This window comes from Pundamilia nyererei, unplaced genomic scaffold (assembly GCF_000239375.1).
Source record: "Pundamilia nyererei isolate P.nyererei 1_Seehausen unplaced genomic scaffold, PunNye1.0 scaffold00280, whole genome shotgun sequence".
In the NCBI taxonomy this organism is placed as follows: Eukaryota; Metazoa; Chordata; class Actinopteri; order Cichliformes; family Cichlidae; genus Pundamilia; species Pundamilia nyererei.
In genome coordinates, this window is record NW_005187681.1 from 42950 (window position 1) to 55669 (window position 12720).

The window sequence follows — 12720 nt, forward strand, 5'->3', positions numbered from 1 at the left end:
TTGTTGTTTGCTGTCTCCTCTGTTTGTTTTTTTTGTTTGTTTTTTTTTTCTCCATACAGGTGACCCAGGAGTTGTTTATTTTTCCCCCCCCTTCTCACCGTCTCTTCTCCCCTTTGGTTTTCTTTCTCTCTCTCCCCCTCTTTCTCTCATTCATTCCCCCTGTCCTATTTATTAAAAAAAAAAGAAGTTATCCAAATATGCTTATGGCATTAAAATTTAACCGTCACCCTGACAGGGATGGCAAAAGCAGAACCTGGAGGTATATTTTTTATCATGTTTCAGTTTAATAAAAAATCGTGATTTATGACATTGTCAAAATCAGTTTGGTCTTCTTTGTTTATTCTGTGAGATGAGAAAAGGAGAAAGTGGAAAAAGAAGGAAACACAAAGACAAAATCCTCCTTAAGAGGAAGAGGAAGCACCTTCCATGACTGCTACTGTTTAATTATAAATGCCAGCAGCACTGCAGGGCTACAGTCCAGGACCACCACCCATACAGCACCACAACTGCACCTTCAGTCTGCTGGATAACTGCTTTAATTTTGAAAGGGTCCTCTTCAGTGGGGCGAGGTCTCATGTGTTTTTTAAAATCTTTGTTCTTTTAAAAAAATCTTTCTGAACACTCAGAATACTGTTTATTATATAACGCTCTACCAACATGCTACACAAGTATTTATTAAGTACAAAATCATTTATGAAGGACAAAACGTTGTAGCAGTTAGTTTCCATCGACCCATCACTCTGAAATATCGGATGTGACTGGGTTTAAGCTTTAATCACATTTGTGTAATTATTACCTTTAATAGCTGAAAGCTCGAGGCTGTTTCAGCCTCGAGCTTTCAGCTCTGTAATATTAAAGATATTTCTGATACACATGTATGTGAGCCCCTGATTAAAACACTGGGTGGAGCTTTAATCAGAGTCTTCTTCCTGCTGCCATGTGATACTGATAATTAATATTAAAGGTGTTATTTATACAACTGTAAGTGCTGACACAGGACACAGGATTCAGTAATGACAGGCAGAGTCACCACACTGAGTGTGGGCTGTAACAGCAACTACGATTCAAACACTGCAGCCGACTACAGGCTGAGTGAATACAGAGGACTAAGGCCACGACATAGAAGCTGGTGTGTTGTAAGCGACCTGAATATAGTTTAGCATTTATGGCAGTGGTAGCCACTCAGCATCTGCTAATGCACCGTGCACCACCGGTGCCTTTTAAATGTTCGCCAGTAACAAGCTGGATGGTCCCTTTATGGTTTATTGAGCAGCACGTTGCTGTTGTTCCATGATGGATGCTTTCAGGGTGTATGCGTGTTCTCCAGAAGCTTGGTATCATCGTCAGTTCTCACAGCACCATCACACAAACCCTAAAATGAGAGAATGGCGTGCCAGAGGAGTCGGATTTTCTTGATTGACGTTCTTCTATCTGTGTCAGAGTGTCTCCGTGTCCTCAGCTGATTTGTGTCTTCAAAAAGCAGAACAGTGTCTGCAGCTTTGAGGGACATTCTTTGAAGGATTTGAATACTTTACTTCATTAGTGAGTCTCCACAAAACTCCCTGAGTATGACTGAAAACACACACAGAATATATGAACGTGCTTTTCTTTGGATGCCGGCTGAAAAGTCTTCACTGTGTTTGTCGTTAGCATGACTGAGGACTGTCCAGATGCTGGAAGTTAGTTAGCTGCAGCCTTCAGAGGGAGATCCAGAGCTTCAGCCTCAATGGTGGGAGTGAGAGGACTATTTTCCTGACTAGGTGCTGTTTTGTGTGCAGAGAGGAGGCAGTGTAGTGGCCCTGTGATGGCACTGTTCACTCCATGACCCAGGAGCAATTTAGAGTTTCCAATTAACCTAGCTCCACTAACTGCATGTCTCTAGACTGTGGGAGGAAGCCAGAGTACCCGGGAGAACCCACACAAACACAGGGAGAACATGCAAACTCCACACAGAAAGACGGCCTGATGGTGGAACTGAACTCTGGACCTTCTTGCTGTGAGGCAACACTGCTAACCACCGTGCTGCCCATAAAGCAAGTGTGCAATAACAAACGGGCATATTTACATCTCTACTTAGTTCTATAAACATGTAGAACTTTCACTATTTATTTATTCTGCAATACTTTTTTGGCTGTCTGACTTCAGCTGATGAGAAAAAGAGAAAGATGAAACTGAAGGACTGAATGGCAGTGAGCTGCATCTCTCTGTTGCTCAGTTGGATCTGTGTTTCTGCCACTCGCTGAGAACAATCTCTTTTTTTTAGAGCAGTGTTCCTGTTGTTCTCATGTGCACTTCGTCTAAAGCTGTAAGCTTTTTGATTTACTGTTGGAAAAATATCCGAGGAACGTGCAAAACAGTTCTATAGGAGAGGTTGAAGGAAAAATGGCTGAAGTGCTCATGGCGACCTCTGTGGAGACAATCAAAAACAGAGATTGTGTTGACGGGGTCATATTTCTGCTGCTCATTTCTCCTTTCCTCACCTTCCTTCTCCCACTGGAAATAGAAGACAACTTTATTAACCCGGGACTGATTTATTCGGAGATGCATTTCATTTGGGAAGTGGGTGCTTGTTTTTTAAAAGGACAGGAGCGCCATCATTCTTTTGAATCTCTTGTTGTGTGTTTTTTCTTTTCTTCTCTGCACCTCTTTCTCTCCCTCTGTCTCACTTGTCATTTTTTTCTGGTGGATGGTGAGAATAAATCAACCAAGCTGTCATAAAGCTGCTTTTACCTTGCTGTTTCCCAAACCGGAGGAGTGGAGTACCTACTCCATCAAAGTTATTACTCAGTCAAAGTGTGTGGAGCTTACACTCCATGTGACCCACTCCAAACGACATCTGAGGGTCTTCAAAACGTCATAAAGTCTTCTTTAGAGAGTTAAAGAACCCGAAACAACGGATGAACCTGCACACTATAAATCTGTCCCTCACATTAAAGCACTCTCTGTAACATGTTGATGATTTATGAGCTGAGAGCTAGTCTGCCATCGTGTGTTGTTTGGTGCAGTGGCCACCTTCGTGTGATGTACTGGTGCCTTTTTGCTGCTGATTCTCCAAATACTGTTTGAACAAACTCGGGTAGCTCATTGATGTTATGTGGTTTCTCCTCTTAGCTCGTTGTCATGCTGACAGATACCATCTGGTCTCTCCTCGTCTCGTGCCACTCTGGTGCCACTGGTGAAACCAAGAATGACATGAGCTTCATGTTTTCTTCATTTTTTGATGATTTGATGCACTTGCCTTGTTTGTTTCAGAAGCATCGCCAGGTTTTCCTTTGAGTACCAAACCGCTCTCTAAGTGAACGAGCAGGTTTGTTAATGTGAAAAGTGTTCACATCTTTGCTTTGCCTCAAAACTGATTACTGGCTTAAACACTAGCTCTGCATGACTAATCAGTGTTAGAAACTAACATTAGTGTAAGCAGTGTTTTTGAATTCTTTAGGACAGAAAAATCCGGAAAGTGTGTGCACAAAACTGGAAATAGTTTGCATTCATCAACCAATCACAGCAGATGGCCCCGCCCCTCCCTGAGCCTGGTTCTGCTGGAGGTTTCTTCCTGTTAAAAGGGAGTTTTTCCTTCCCACTGTCGCCAAAGTGCTGCTCATAGGGGGTCACATGATTGTTGGGTTTTTCTCTGTATGTGTTAGGTCTACCTTACAATATAAAGCACCTTGAGGCGACTGTTGTTTTGACTTGGTGCTGTATGAATAAAGTTTAATTGAATTATTTTGCGAAATTTTGTAACAGTAACAGTGCACGAGCAGAAAAAAACAAGTACTTATGAACACACATGTGGCCAACCGACTGTTGTTCACGAGATCCTTTCCCTCTCTCTCTCTCTCACACTCACAGACACACACACACACACGCACACACACACACACACACACACATTAGAGTTTCATACAGTAATCAATAAGAAAGACTCATTACTGTGTTGTCACACACTGCTCTCTCTTCATTTATGCTTTGGCTCATCTTACCACTGCTGCTTCCTCTGTTGTATTGATTCACATCACGACTGAATGTTTTGTTGCAATGATGAACAACTGCTGCATATTAGACATACAAAGTGTAACCATAGTTCATGTGTTTCAGTGCTGATAAATCTCCCAGTATTTCCAGTGTGCAGCTGTAATATCGGTTCCTGGCCCCAGGATTAGACAGAGGGGCTGCTCACAGTGTGAAAGTGTCACTTTGTCTGCCCTTTAGTTCAGGTTTGTGTCCAAAACCTGAACTAATCCTGAGCTTCATGAGAGTCATATTGTTATGGAACTGCATGTATAAGCTATATATGATGACAGGAGGTCAGGTTTTGGTTTTCCATGCCCCTCTGATGGACTCATGCTCCTTGCTGTGCAAACCCCTTTAAAAATATCCACCTGCCTCTTTTTACATTTTAAATCTTTCTTTCTTTTTCTTTGTCCTTCTTTGTTTGTCCACATCTAGTTAGGAGGAAATCGTGATTCCTCTTCTTCTTATAATGAAAGCAACAGTGATGGGCAACATAAATCTGGGCACATGGAGGCACACTCTGCTAAATTTATGAAACTATTATTGCTACATTATTTCATTTTTGCCACCAGCACGGTCTTTCCTAATGTGCAGTTTTATTTGAAACTTCAGGTTGAACTGGAACACAGTTTCATGTCGTATGAGTGAAATGTGTGTGTCAGCAGGGTGCCAGCCTGAGCATCTTTATGCAGCAGACGAGTACACTCTGCAGACACACACACTCGCACACACTCACACACATGCATGTTATTATGTTGCAGAACTTGTAGAGACTTTTCTAAACAGCTCCAGCCCAAACCTCATTAAGGGAAGCTGCATCCACAACATGTGGTGCTTGTGCAATAACTTGTAAACAAATTAAAAATTAAATTGCACCTACAGGCTTTGAAGCCACATATGCATTTTAATTTGTAGGCCTCCAATTTTTTTATTAAGAAGTGTTGTCCCTCTATGAGCTCTGTGAAACTGATATTCTCAATAACTGCAGATTACGTTGTTGTGCAGGATTACAGTGCAGCAGAAAAATGCTTTGACTTGACATCTTCACTTTGTACAGCGACAAATGATGCTGGATGATGTTTGCAAATCTCTTTAACCATTTGGTGTACCTCACAATCATTGTTGGTCACAGGAAATAGTCACCACCGAATGCACCTTCAGTGCAGCTGATTCTGAGTTTTGCATGCTTTTCAGTAAGCTGTAAGCTCTAACAGTCCTCCTTGTGCTGCTCATTACAGTGTGAATGTGATGCCTACAGGTCTTCAGTGAGCTACAGGAAGAAACAAAGGTTCAATGTTGTGAATCTCAGCTGTGCACTTGTTGCTAGTTTACTGTAAGGAAAACTTAAAAGGATGAGAACAGAGACGCTGACCGTGGTCACGACAGCATTGATCCAGGCCTCAGTGAAGTCATAATGCTTAATACAAAAAACTGTCAAACTGTTTTGAGCAGTTGTTTGGTTTCTGACACAGCTTTGATGCTGAGGAGCACATCCGCATACTGGAGACAGAGCAGGAACGTTTGCACTAAACTTTAAAGCACAATCTCAGTTTTTAGGATTGTCCATAGATGGATCCAAGTAAACAGTCACAGAATGTCAAGTTCAGCAATAACGTGGTGAGAGAGGTGTGCAGGCACACTGATGTCCACACGGATCCTTGCACTCACCATCTGATGAAGGAATTTAATTCAGATCCAGATGGACTTGTGGAAACATAATGAAGTCGCTCTGAATGGAAAGGCCCCAGAGTATCTGTCTGACTTGCTGCAGTCTCATAGGCCTCCTAGAGGTCTTAGATCAGGTGATATTTTGCTCTTGGCTACACCAAAGTCGCCCGATCACGACCGCAAACGCCCGGTCGGTCGCGGCGCCTAAATTGTGGAATGATTTACCTCTCCACATTGGAAAGGCCCCTGCCCTCAATCTTTTTAAATCCTATCTCAAAACACATTTTTACTCATTGGCTATCAACACAGCATGACAGTTATTTATTTACTTATTTATCTGTTACTTGGTATTTGGTATTTTGTATTGATGCTATTTTTGTTGCATTAATTTTATTGTGTAATTTCTATCTTTGTACAGCACTTTGGCCAACACTTTTGTTGCAATTAAATGTGTTATATAAATAAATAAACGAACGAAAAGCCATATCCCAAACCTGCTCATGCTAATAAACATTTTTTCAGAGATGGTGAAAACACCAACCGTAATTCAATTCAGCTTTACTAACACAGCGCCAAATCACAACAGCAGTCTTCTCAAGGTGCTTTATATTGTAAGGCAGACCCTACAATAATACATGCAGAGACAAGCCCAACAATCACATGACCCCTTCCTGTTAAAACTCCCTTTTCCCAGGAAGAAACCTCCGACAGAACCAGGGACTTTTTAGGCCATCCTGATAGTGATGAAAAACTAGTTCATGCATTTATTACTTCCAGGCTGGACGACTGTAATTCATTATTACGTCCTAAAAACTCCCTGAAAAGCCTTCAGTTAATCCAAAATGGTGCAGCAAGAGTCCTGACAGGGACTAGAAAGAGAGAGCAGATTTCTCCTGTTTTGGCTTCCTGTTAAATCCAGAATTCAAAATCCTGCTCCTCACATACAAGGTCTTAAATAATCAGGCCCCATCTTATCTTAATGACCTTGTAGTACCATATCAGCCTATTAGAGCACTTCGCTCTCGCTCTGCAGGCCTACTTGTTGTTCCTAGAGTATTTAAAAGTAGAATGGGAGGCAGAGCCTTCAGTTTTCAGGCCCCTCTTCTGTGGAACCAGCTTCCAGTTTGGATTCAGGAGACAGACACTATCTCTACTTTCAAGATCAGGCTTCAAACTTTCCTTTTTGCTAAAGCATATAGTTAGGGCTGGACCAGGTGACCCTGAACCCTCCCTTAGTTATGCTGCAATAGACGTAGGCTGCCGGGGATTCCCATGATGCACTGGGTGTTAATAGACCTCTCTGCATGTGATCATTAGTTATTATTAACCTCTGTCTCTCTTCTACAGCATGTCTTTATACTGTCTTCCTTCTCTCACCCCAACCAATCACAGCAGATGGCCCCGCCCCTCCCTGAGCCTGGTTCTGTTGGAGGTTTCTTCCTGTTAAAAGGGAGTTTTTCCTTCCCACTGTCGCCAAAGTGCTTGCTCATAGGGGGTCATAGGATTGTTGGGTTTTTCTCTGTATGTATTATTGTAGGGTCGACCTTACAATATAAAACGCCTTGAGGAGACTGTTGTTGTGATTTGGCGCTGTGTAAATAAAGTTGAATTGAATAATAATAATAGATTGGATTTATATAGCGTTTTTCAAGGCACCCAGAGCGCTTTACAATACCACTATTCATTCATTCTCACATTCACACACTGGTGGAGGCAGCTACAGTTGTAGCCACAGCTGCCCTGGGGCAGACTGACAGAAGCGAGGCTGCCATATCGCTCCATCGGCCCCTCTGGCCAACACCAGTAGGGTAAAGTGTCTTGCCCAAGCACACAACAACCAGGACAGAGAGCCCGGGAATCGAACCGGCAACCTTCCGGTTACAGATGCGATTCCCAATCCCCTGAGCCACAGCTGTTACTTTATAAGTAACAGCTGTCACCTTCCCCTAAAGTCTCAGCATTTCCTGATATCTTATAAATAATTCTGTTCAACAGGTTTTTGCAGTGCAGAAGAAAAGAAATACATTTGGCAAAATACAATCTTTAAACCATTCAGCATTTTCTGGCCAGCTTAATGAACCTGGTGTAGTGACACACTGTGGCTTATGTCAGTACTAAGATGCTCTTTAGATTTAAATTGAACTTCAAATGTAAAGAATTTCCCAAATATGGGAACGATAAAGTGTTTATCTTTACTGAGAGCTAATAATCACCCATCTGTTACATGAACACCAAATGTGCAAAGGGTTTGTTATGAACATTTGCAGGCTTATTAAGTCCAGATGAGCCTGGTTTCCCTGCATGCAGACAGGCTCTGAGCCGTTTTAGTAGCCACTCTGTAATGGGACCCTGCTGAACTGTCACCACTCAGTGAGTGAGCACAGTGCATAGCTTTATAAAACAGCACATGTGGAGAGTATAGATGGTCTTTCATTCCACTGTAGCTTTAAGTTAATGCTATATGAAAAACACAATGTAAACTATCACAGATAAGACTCACACTTTGTCATCTGAATGTCTGCTAACTAAGCCGTAGATGCCAGGACTGCACACCAGAGTAACAGGGTGTCTGACACAGGGCACTGGCTGGCAGACTAAGACGAACACACAGGGTGAACTCACTCACCCTGCAGTGCACAGATGGACACATGGACAGGCCTTCAATGACCAACGGTCTCCGAGGACAAACTGATTGCCCATTTGCAGCCATGTGCACACACACCAGGCACAGCCACAATCACAGGCTTTGACACACAGTCACTGAGTGGGCTGTTTTGGGACATTCGGTCTTTACAGATGGACTTGCAGTGCCATTAGGAGACATGGAGAGACATGGCATCATTAATAATACAGCCAAAAGCCTGCTCAAAGGACCTGGGTTTACCATTAACAAGCTGCCAAGATGGCACACACACACACACACATGCAGTGGTTGGATACACACTCCCTACTGTATGACACTCTAGCTCTCATAATGTCAGGTAGGATTTAGATATTTTTTTGTAAATATCACACACACACACACACACACACACACACACACACACACACACACACACATCATCATCATCATCATCATTCTCGTCATCACCATGTAGCTCCTACAGGCAGCAGATGGTGTGGTGGCCATCAGGTACAGTAGCAGCCTCCTGACAGCTCTTACCGTTACAGCATGCTAACTGCTATCAGTCAAGACAGCACCTCGCTATATTCAGAGGCACGGTTCATACCTTTGTCTGTGCCATATTGGTGTGTATGTGTTAAGACTGCACGACAGAAAGTAGAAGGCAATGACAAAGCTTTCCCTGTCATTACATTAACTCCAGTTCTGCAGCAAACATCCTGTGCTGAGTAATAACAAAACAAGAACTTAGAGAACAAGATCCACATTGTTCCAGGTGCTCATTAGTGTCCAGCTGCATGTCTGCCTATTGTGTATATGTCAGTGTTGGATTTCTCATGATAACACACATTCTGTGTGTGCTGAACCAGAGTTTTCTTCATGTAACAGTATTCATTTGTTACATGAATACTGTTACGGCTCCCCTCACCCCTCACACAACTCAGGGAACAGATATGGATGCAGAAACCAGCAAAGCAAAGCCTCAGCCCTGGCCACCCTCACCTGAGGCACCGGTATGGGTGCAGGGAAAGCCGGAGCACTGCTGCCCTGGGAACAGGGCTACGTGGAGTAGCAGACTTGGTCAGCACAGGTGAAAGTGTTCGGATGGAGAAATATGAGTCTCTGGACAAGGAGTAAACTGCTGATTCTCAAGAGGAGCTGCCACAGCAGAAGAAAGTCATGGTTTAGAGATAACGGGCCGCGTTCCAAAAACAGTCTTAGACATACTCAGTTCAGCTGAACAGGCTGTCACAAGGAGTCTGAGAACCCTGTTTTTGCATAATGGTGACCAAAAAACACAATCACCGGGAACATTGTTTCAAAAAAACTGTCTCAGAACTTAAGAATTTCTGAGAACTGCACCACTGTTCATTCGACAGTGGAGTTCCTCCACCTTTTGTCATGGCACTCAGATTAACAACTGATCTGCAGTCAATCACCCGTCACTCCCACACTGTGTGACATGTGAGCAGATCACACTATACTCAAGGTATTCTGGCTGGAGTCAGATACAAGCAGCCCAGATTCTGTTAAATCCCAAACTTCTACTATGATGGAGACAAACTTTCTGACAGAGCAACACTTTTGCCACCACATTAGCAGGAATAACTCGATGCTGTAATGTTTGACATTTTTGAACTGTTTTTTAAAATGAGTTAGTTTTCATGGATTCGTTGAGTCTGTTGTAAAGGACGTTACTCCATCTTGGCCATCAGAGCCCATCACGTGGTGGCTTTCTGCGCTCCCTTGCTGAACGTGTTACTGCTGAGCTCTGCTTTCTGCTGAAGGAGATTTCAATGTAAGACACAGCGTGGCTACTGCAGTGTGCACAAGCACAAATTGCTGAGTGGCTGGGCTCCCTTGACTGCTGATATTCGTGTTTGTCATTTACCCAGAGGCTTTAGTTTGCTTCGCCTGTTTACCCAGCAAATCCAAAGCAAACTATCCGACTTACACTTCAAAGCTCATTTCCTGCTGCTGCTCATTTGCATATTTCAACTCACACCCTGCTGTGTCCCAAATTGACTCAGCAAACAGATCCAGGATCAGAACATCCACAAACACTCCTGCTCTTTATTTATTAGTAATAAAACATGCGGTTACAGTGATATCATTATTGGCCTTCTCTGTTGGCTGGTGTTTGGACCTCACCTAACTTTTGTTATAATGCTACATTATTGTTTTGTTGTTCTGATGTCAGCTCATAATGAAAACATGCTTATATATGAATAAGAACATTAATTAATGAGCGTCAGCATGCATGGTGTTTCTGGGACAATCCCCACAAAATGACCCAGAAGTATGGGCTCAAATTGTGGTCATAAATATTTTGTACTTGCAAATCAGTTTTGTATGTGTAAAAATAATTTGTGTGTGCGTAAAAAAGATCTGTGTGTGGACTTAGCCAAAAAATACGTGTGAAACTCTGCACTCAAGTTTCAAGTTACAAGTACGAATTTTGACCCTATTTTTCTTCCTTTTATCTGATTGGCCAATGCCATGTCAATCACAAATTTAGCTATCCAGTCAGAGAAGAGATGGGTTTGGCTGTTGGAGGGGTGCTTTATGGAGCTTCAGGCCCTGAGGGAATAAATACCCTTTTACATGCCAGCCCAGCGTTTTCCTTCATCACCACAAAGGAAAACAGTCTGTGGTCGTCTCAGTTTGGTGATTTTTGTGTCACAGGTTTACGTGCTTAATACAGAGTTCAATCTCTGACATAAAGTCATGGAAACGACGAGGAGCAGGTGCATCTAGTGCAGGTAGAGCTGCCGCAGAACCCACAGAGCTCAGCAGCCAGCGCAACAAGTTCTGGATCCTTGGCTTTTAGTTAGCAGTTAGCATTAGCAGCACATGCTGCGTCTGATGTGAAAGGACCTTCAAGCTGCGCACTGTGACTCACAGGCATGGTCCCGGGTCAGCCCTGACTTTGTGTTAAACGAATCCTTAAGTAATAATGGTGTTTCTAACCACTGATATATAACTTCATCCTTTCAACAGCTACTGAAAGTTAGGGGACCTAGCTTCTATCGGATATTTATAGGGCTTTGGAGTTTGCCTTGTAATCGGACGGTTGCCGGTTCGAGCCCCGGCTTGGACAGTCTCGGTCGTTGTGTCCTTGGGCAAGACGCTTCACCCGTTGCCTACTGGTGGTGGTCAGAGGGCCCGGTGGGCGCCAGTGTCCGGCAGCCTCGCCTCTGTCAGTGCGCCCCAGGGTGGCTGTGGCTACAATGTAGCTTGCCATCACCAGTGTGTGAATGTGTGTGTGAATGGGTGGATGACTGGTTGTGTAAAGCGCTTTGGGGTCCTTAGAGACTAGTAAAGCGCTATAAAAATACAGGCCATTTTGACGTGCCACTGCAGTGCATTGTGGGATCGCGGCGCCATGTTAGAAGGCCACGAATCAAAACAAACACACTGTGTTGGAAGCAGGACTGCCAGAGCCAAGCTTAAAGTCAGTGCAGAAGACAAAGGGCTGTATTGCGACAGATTGCCCAGACTCCAAGAGACGGTACTTGGAAAAAAATAGCGTGCATCGGTAACGTGGACCCGTATGAAATAAGGCAGTGGAGTGGAAACCCAGATGACCTACCGCCGTTGTCCTATCCTGATATCGTCGCGTACCTTGTCTTTGGAGTCAGCGCATACACAGCGAATCAGTTTAGGAATTATACATCCCTGGAAGCGCACATCCAATTCACAAACGGCTGGGTGCAAGATTCGTCTATTTTTAAGCCTCCATCCTTGTTGGCAAATACTTCTCCAAACAAAGTGCTGCTCTAAAAAAGTAGTAATGTTTCATTTTGTGGTTCACGATTGATGCCAGCTGTGCGTTGCCATGTAAATAGTTTGCATTTCATGTGTATGTACTTGCTAAGTACATGTGAACAGATCTTGAATAAAAAACAACCAAAACATACTTTTCCTTTCTGTTTTATTGAAACCACAACAGAGAAAGTCCAATTGTTTACAATGAACTGTACATGCAACACAGCAGTTTTATGAATATTCAACAAGAGCAAGTTTCATTTGGCCCTGGTTTGACAACCACACTGGGGCACATATTCACCAAAACACAGCAAACCTTAACAATCTTATCAAGCAGTGTCTTCATCCTCACATGATATAAGTAATCGGATTGACTATGTGCACGAGAAAATGCTAACTTCCTGGTTTGAGACCAGATGTGGGGTTGTGCACTTCCGGTAGCTTTACTTTGAGGTCAATCGCTACTGCAAAGATATCCTCCAAAATCATGTCCAAAACTCGAAAACGGAAAGATTGCGTTAAGTTACAAAGAGCAGAAGGTGGGAACACTCCCCACTGTTGTGCCATAAAAAAACTAATGATCAATTTTGACGTTTAAAGAGTTTAGATCGATCAGTTGTTTACATCACTCAACACAAGCAGAACTGCAT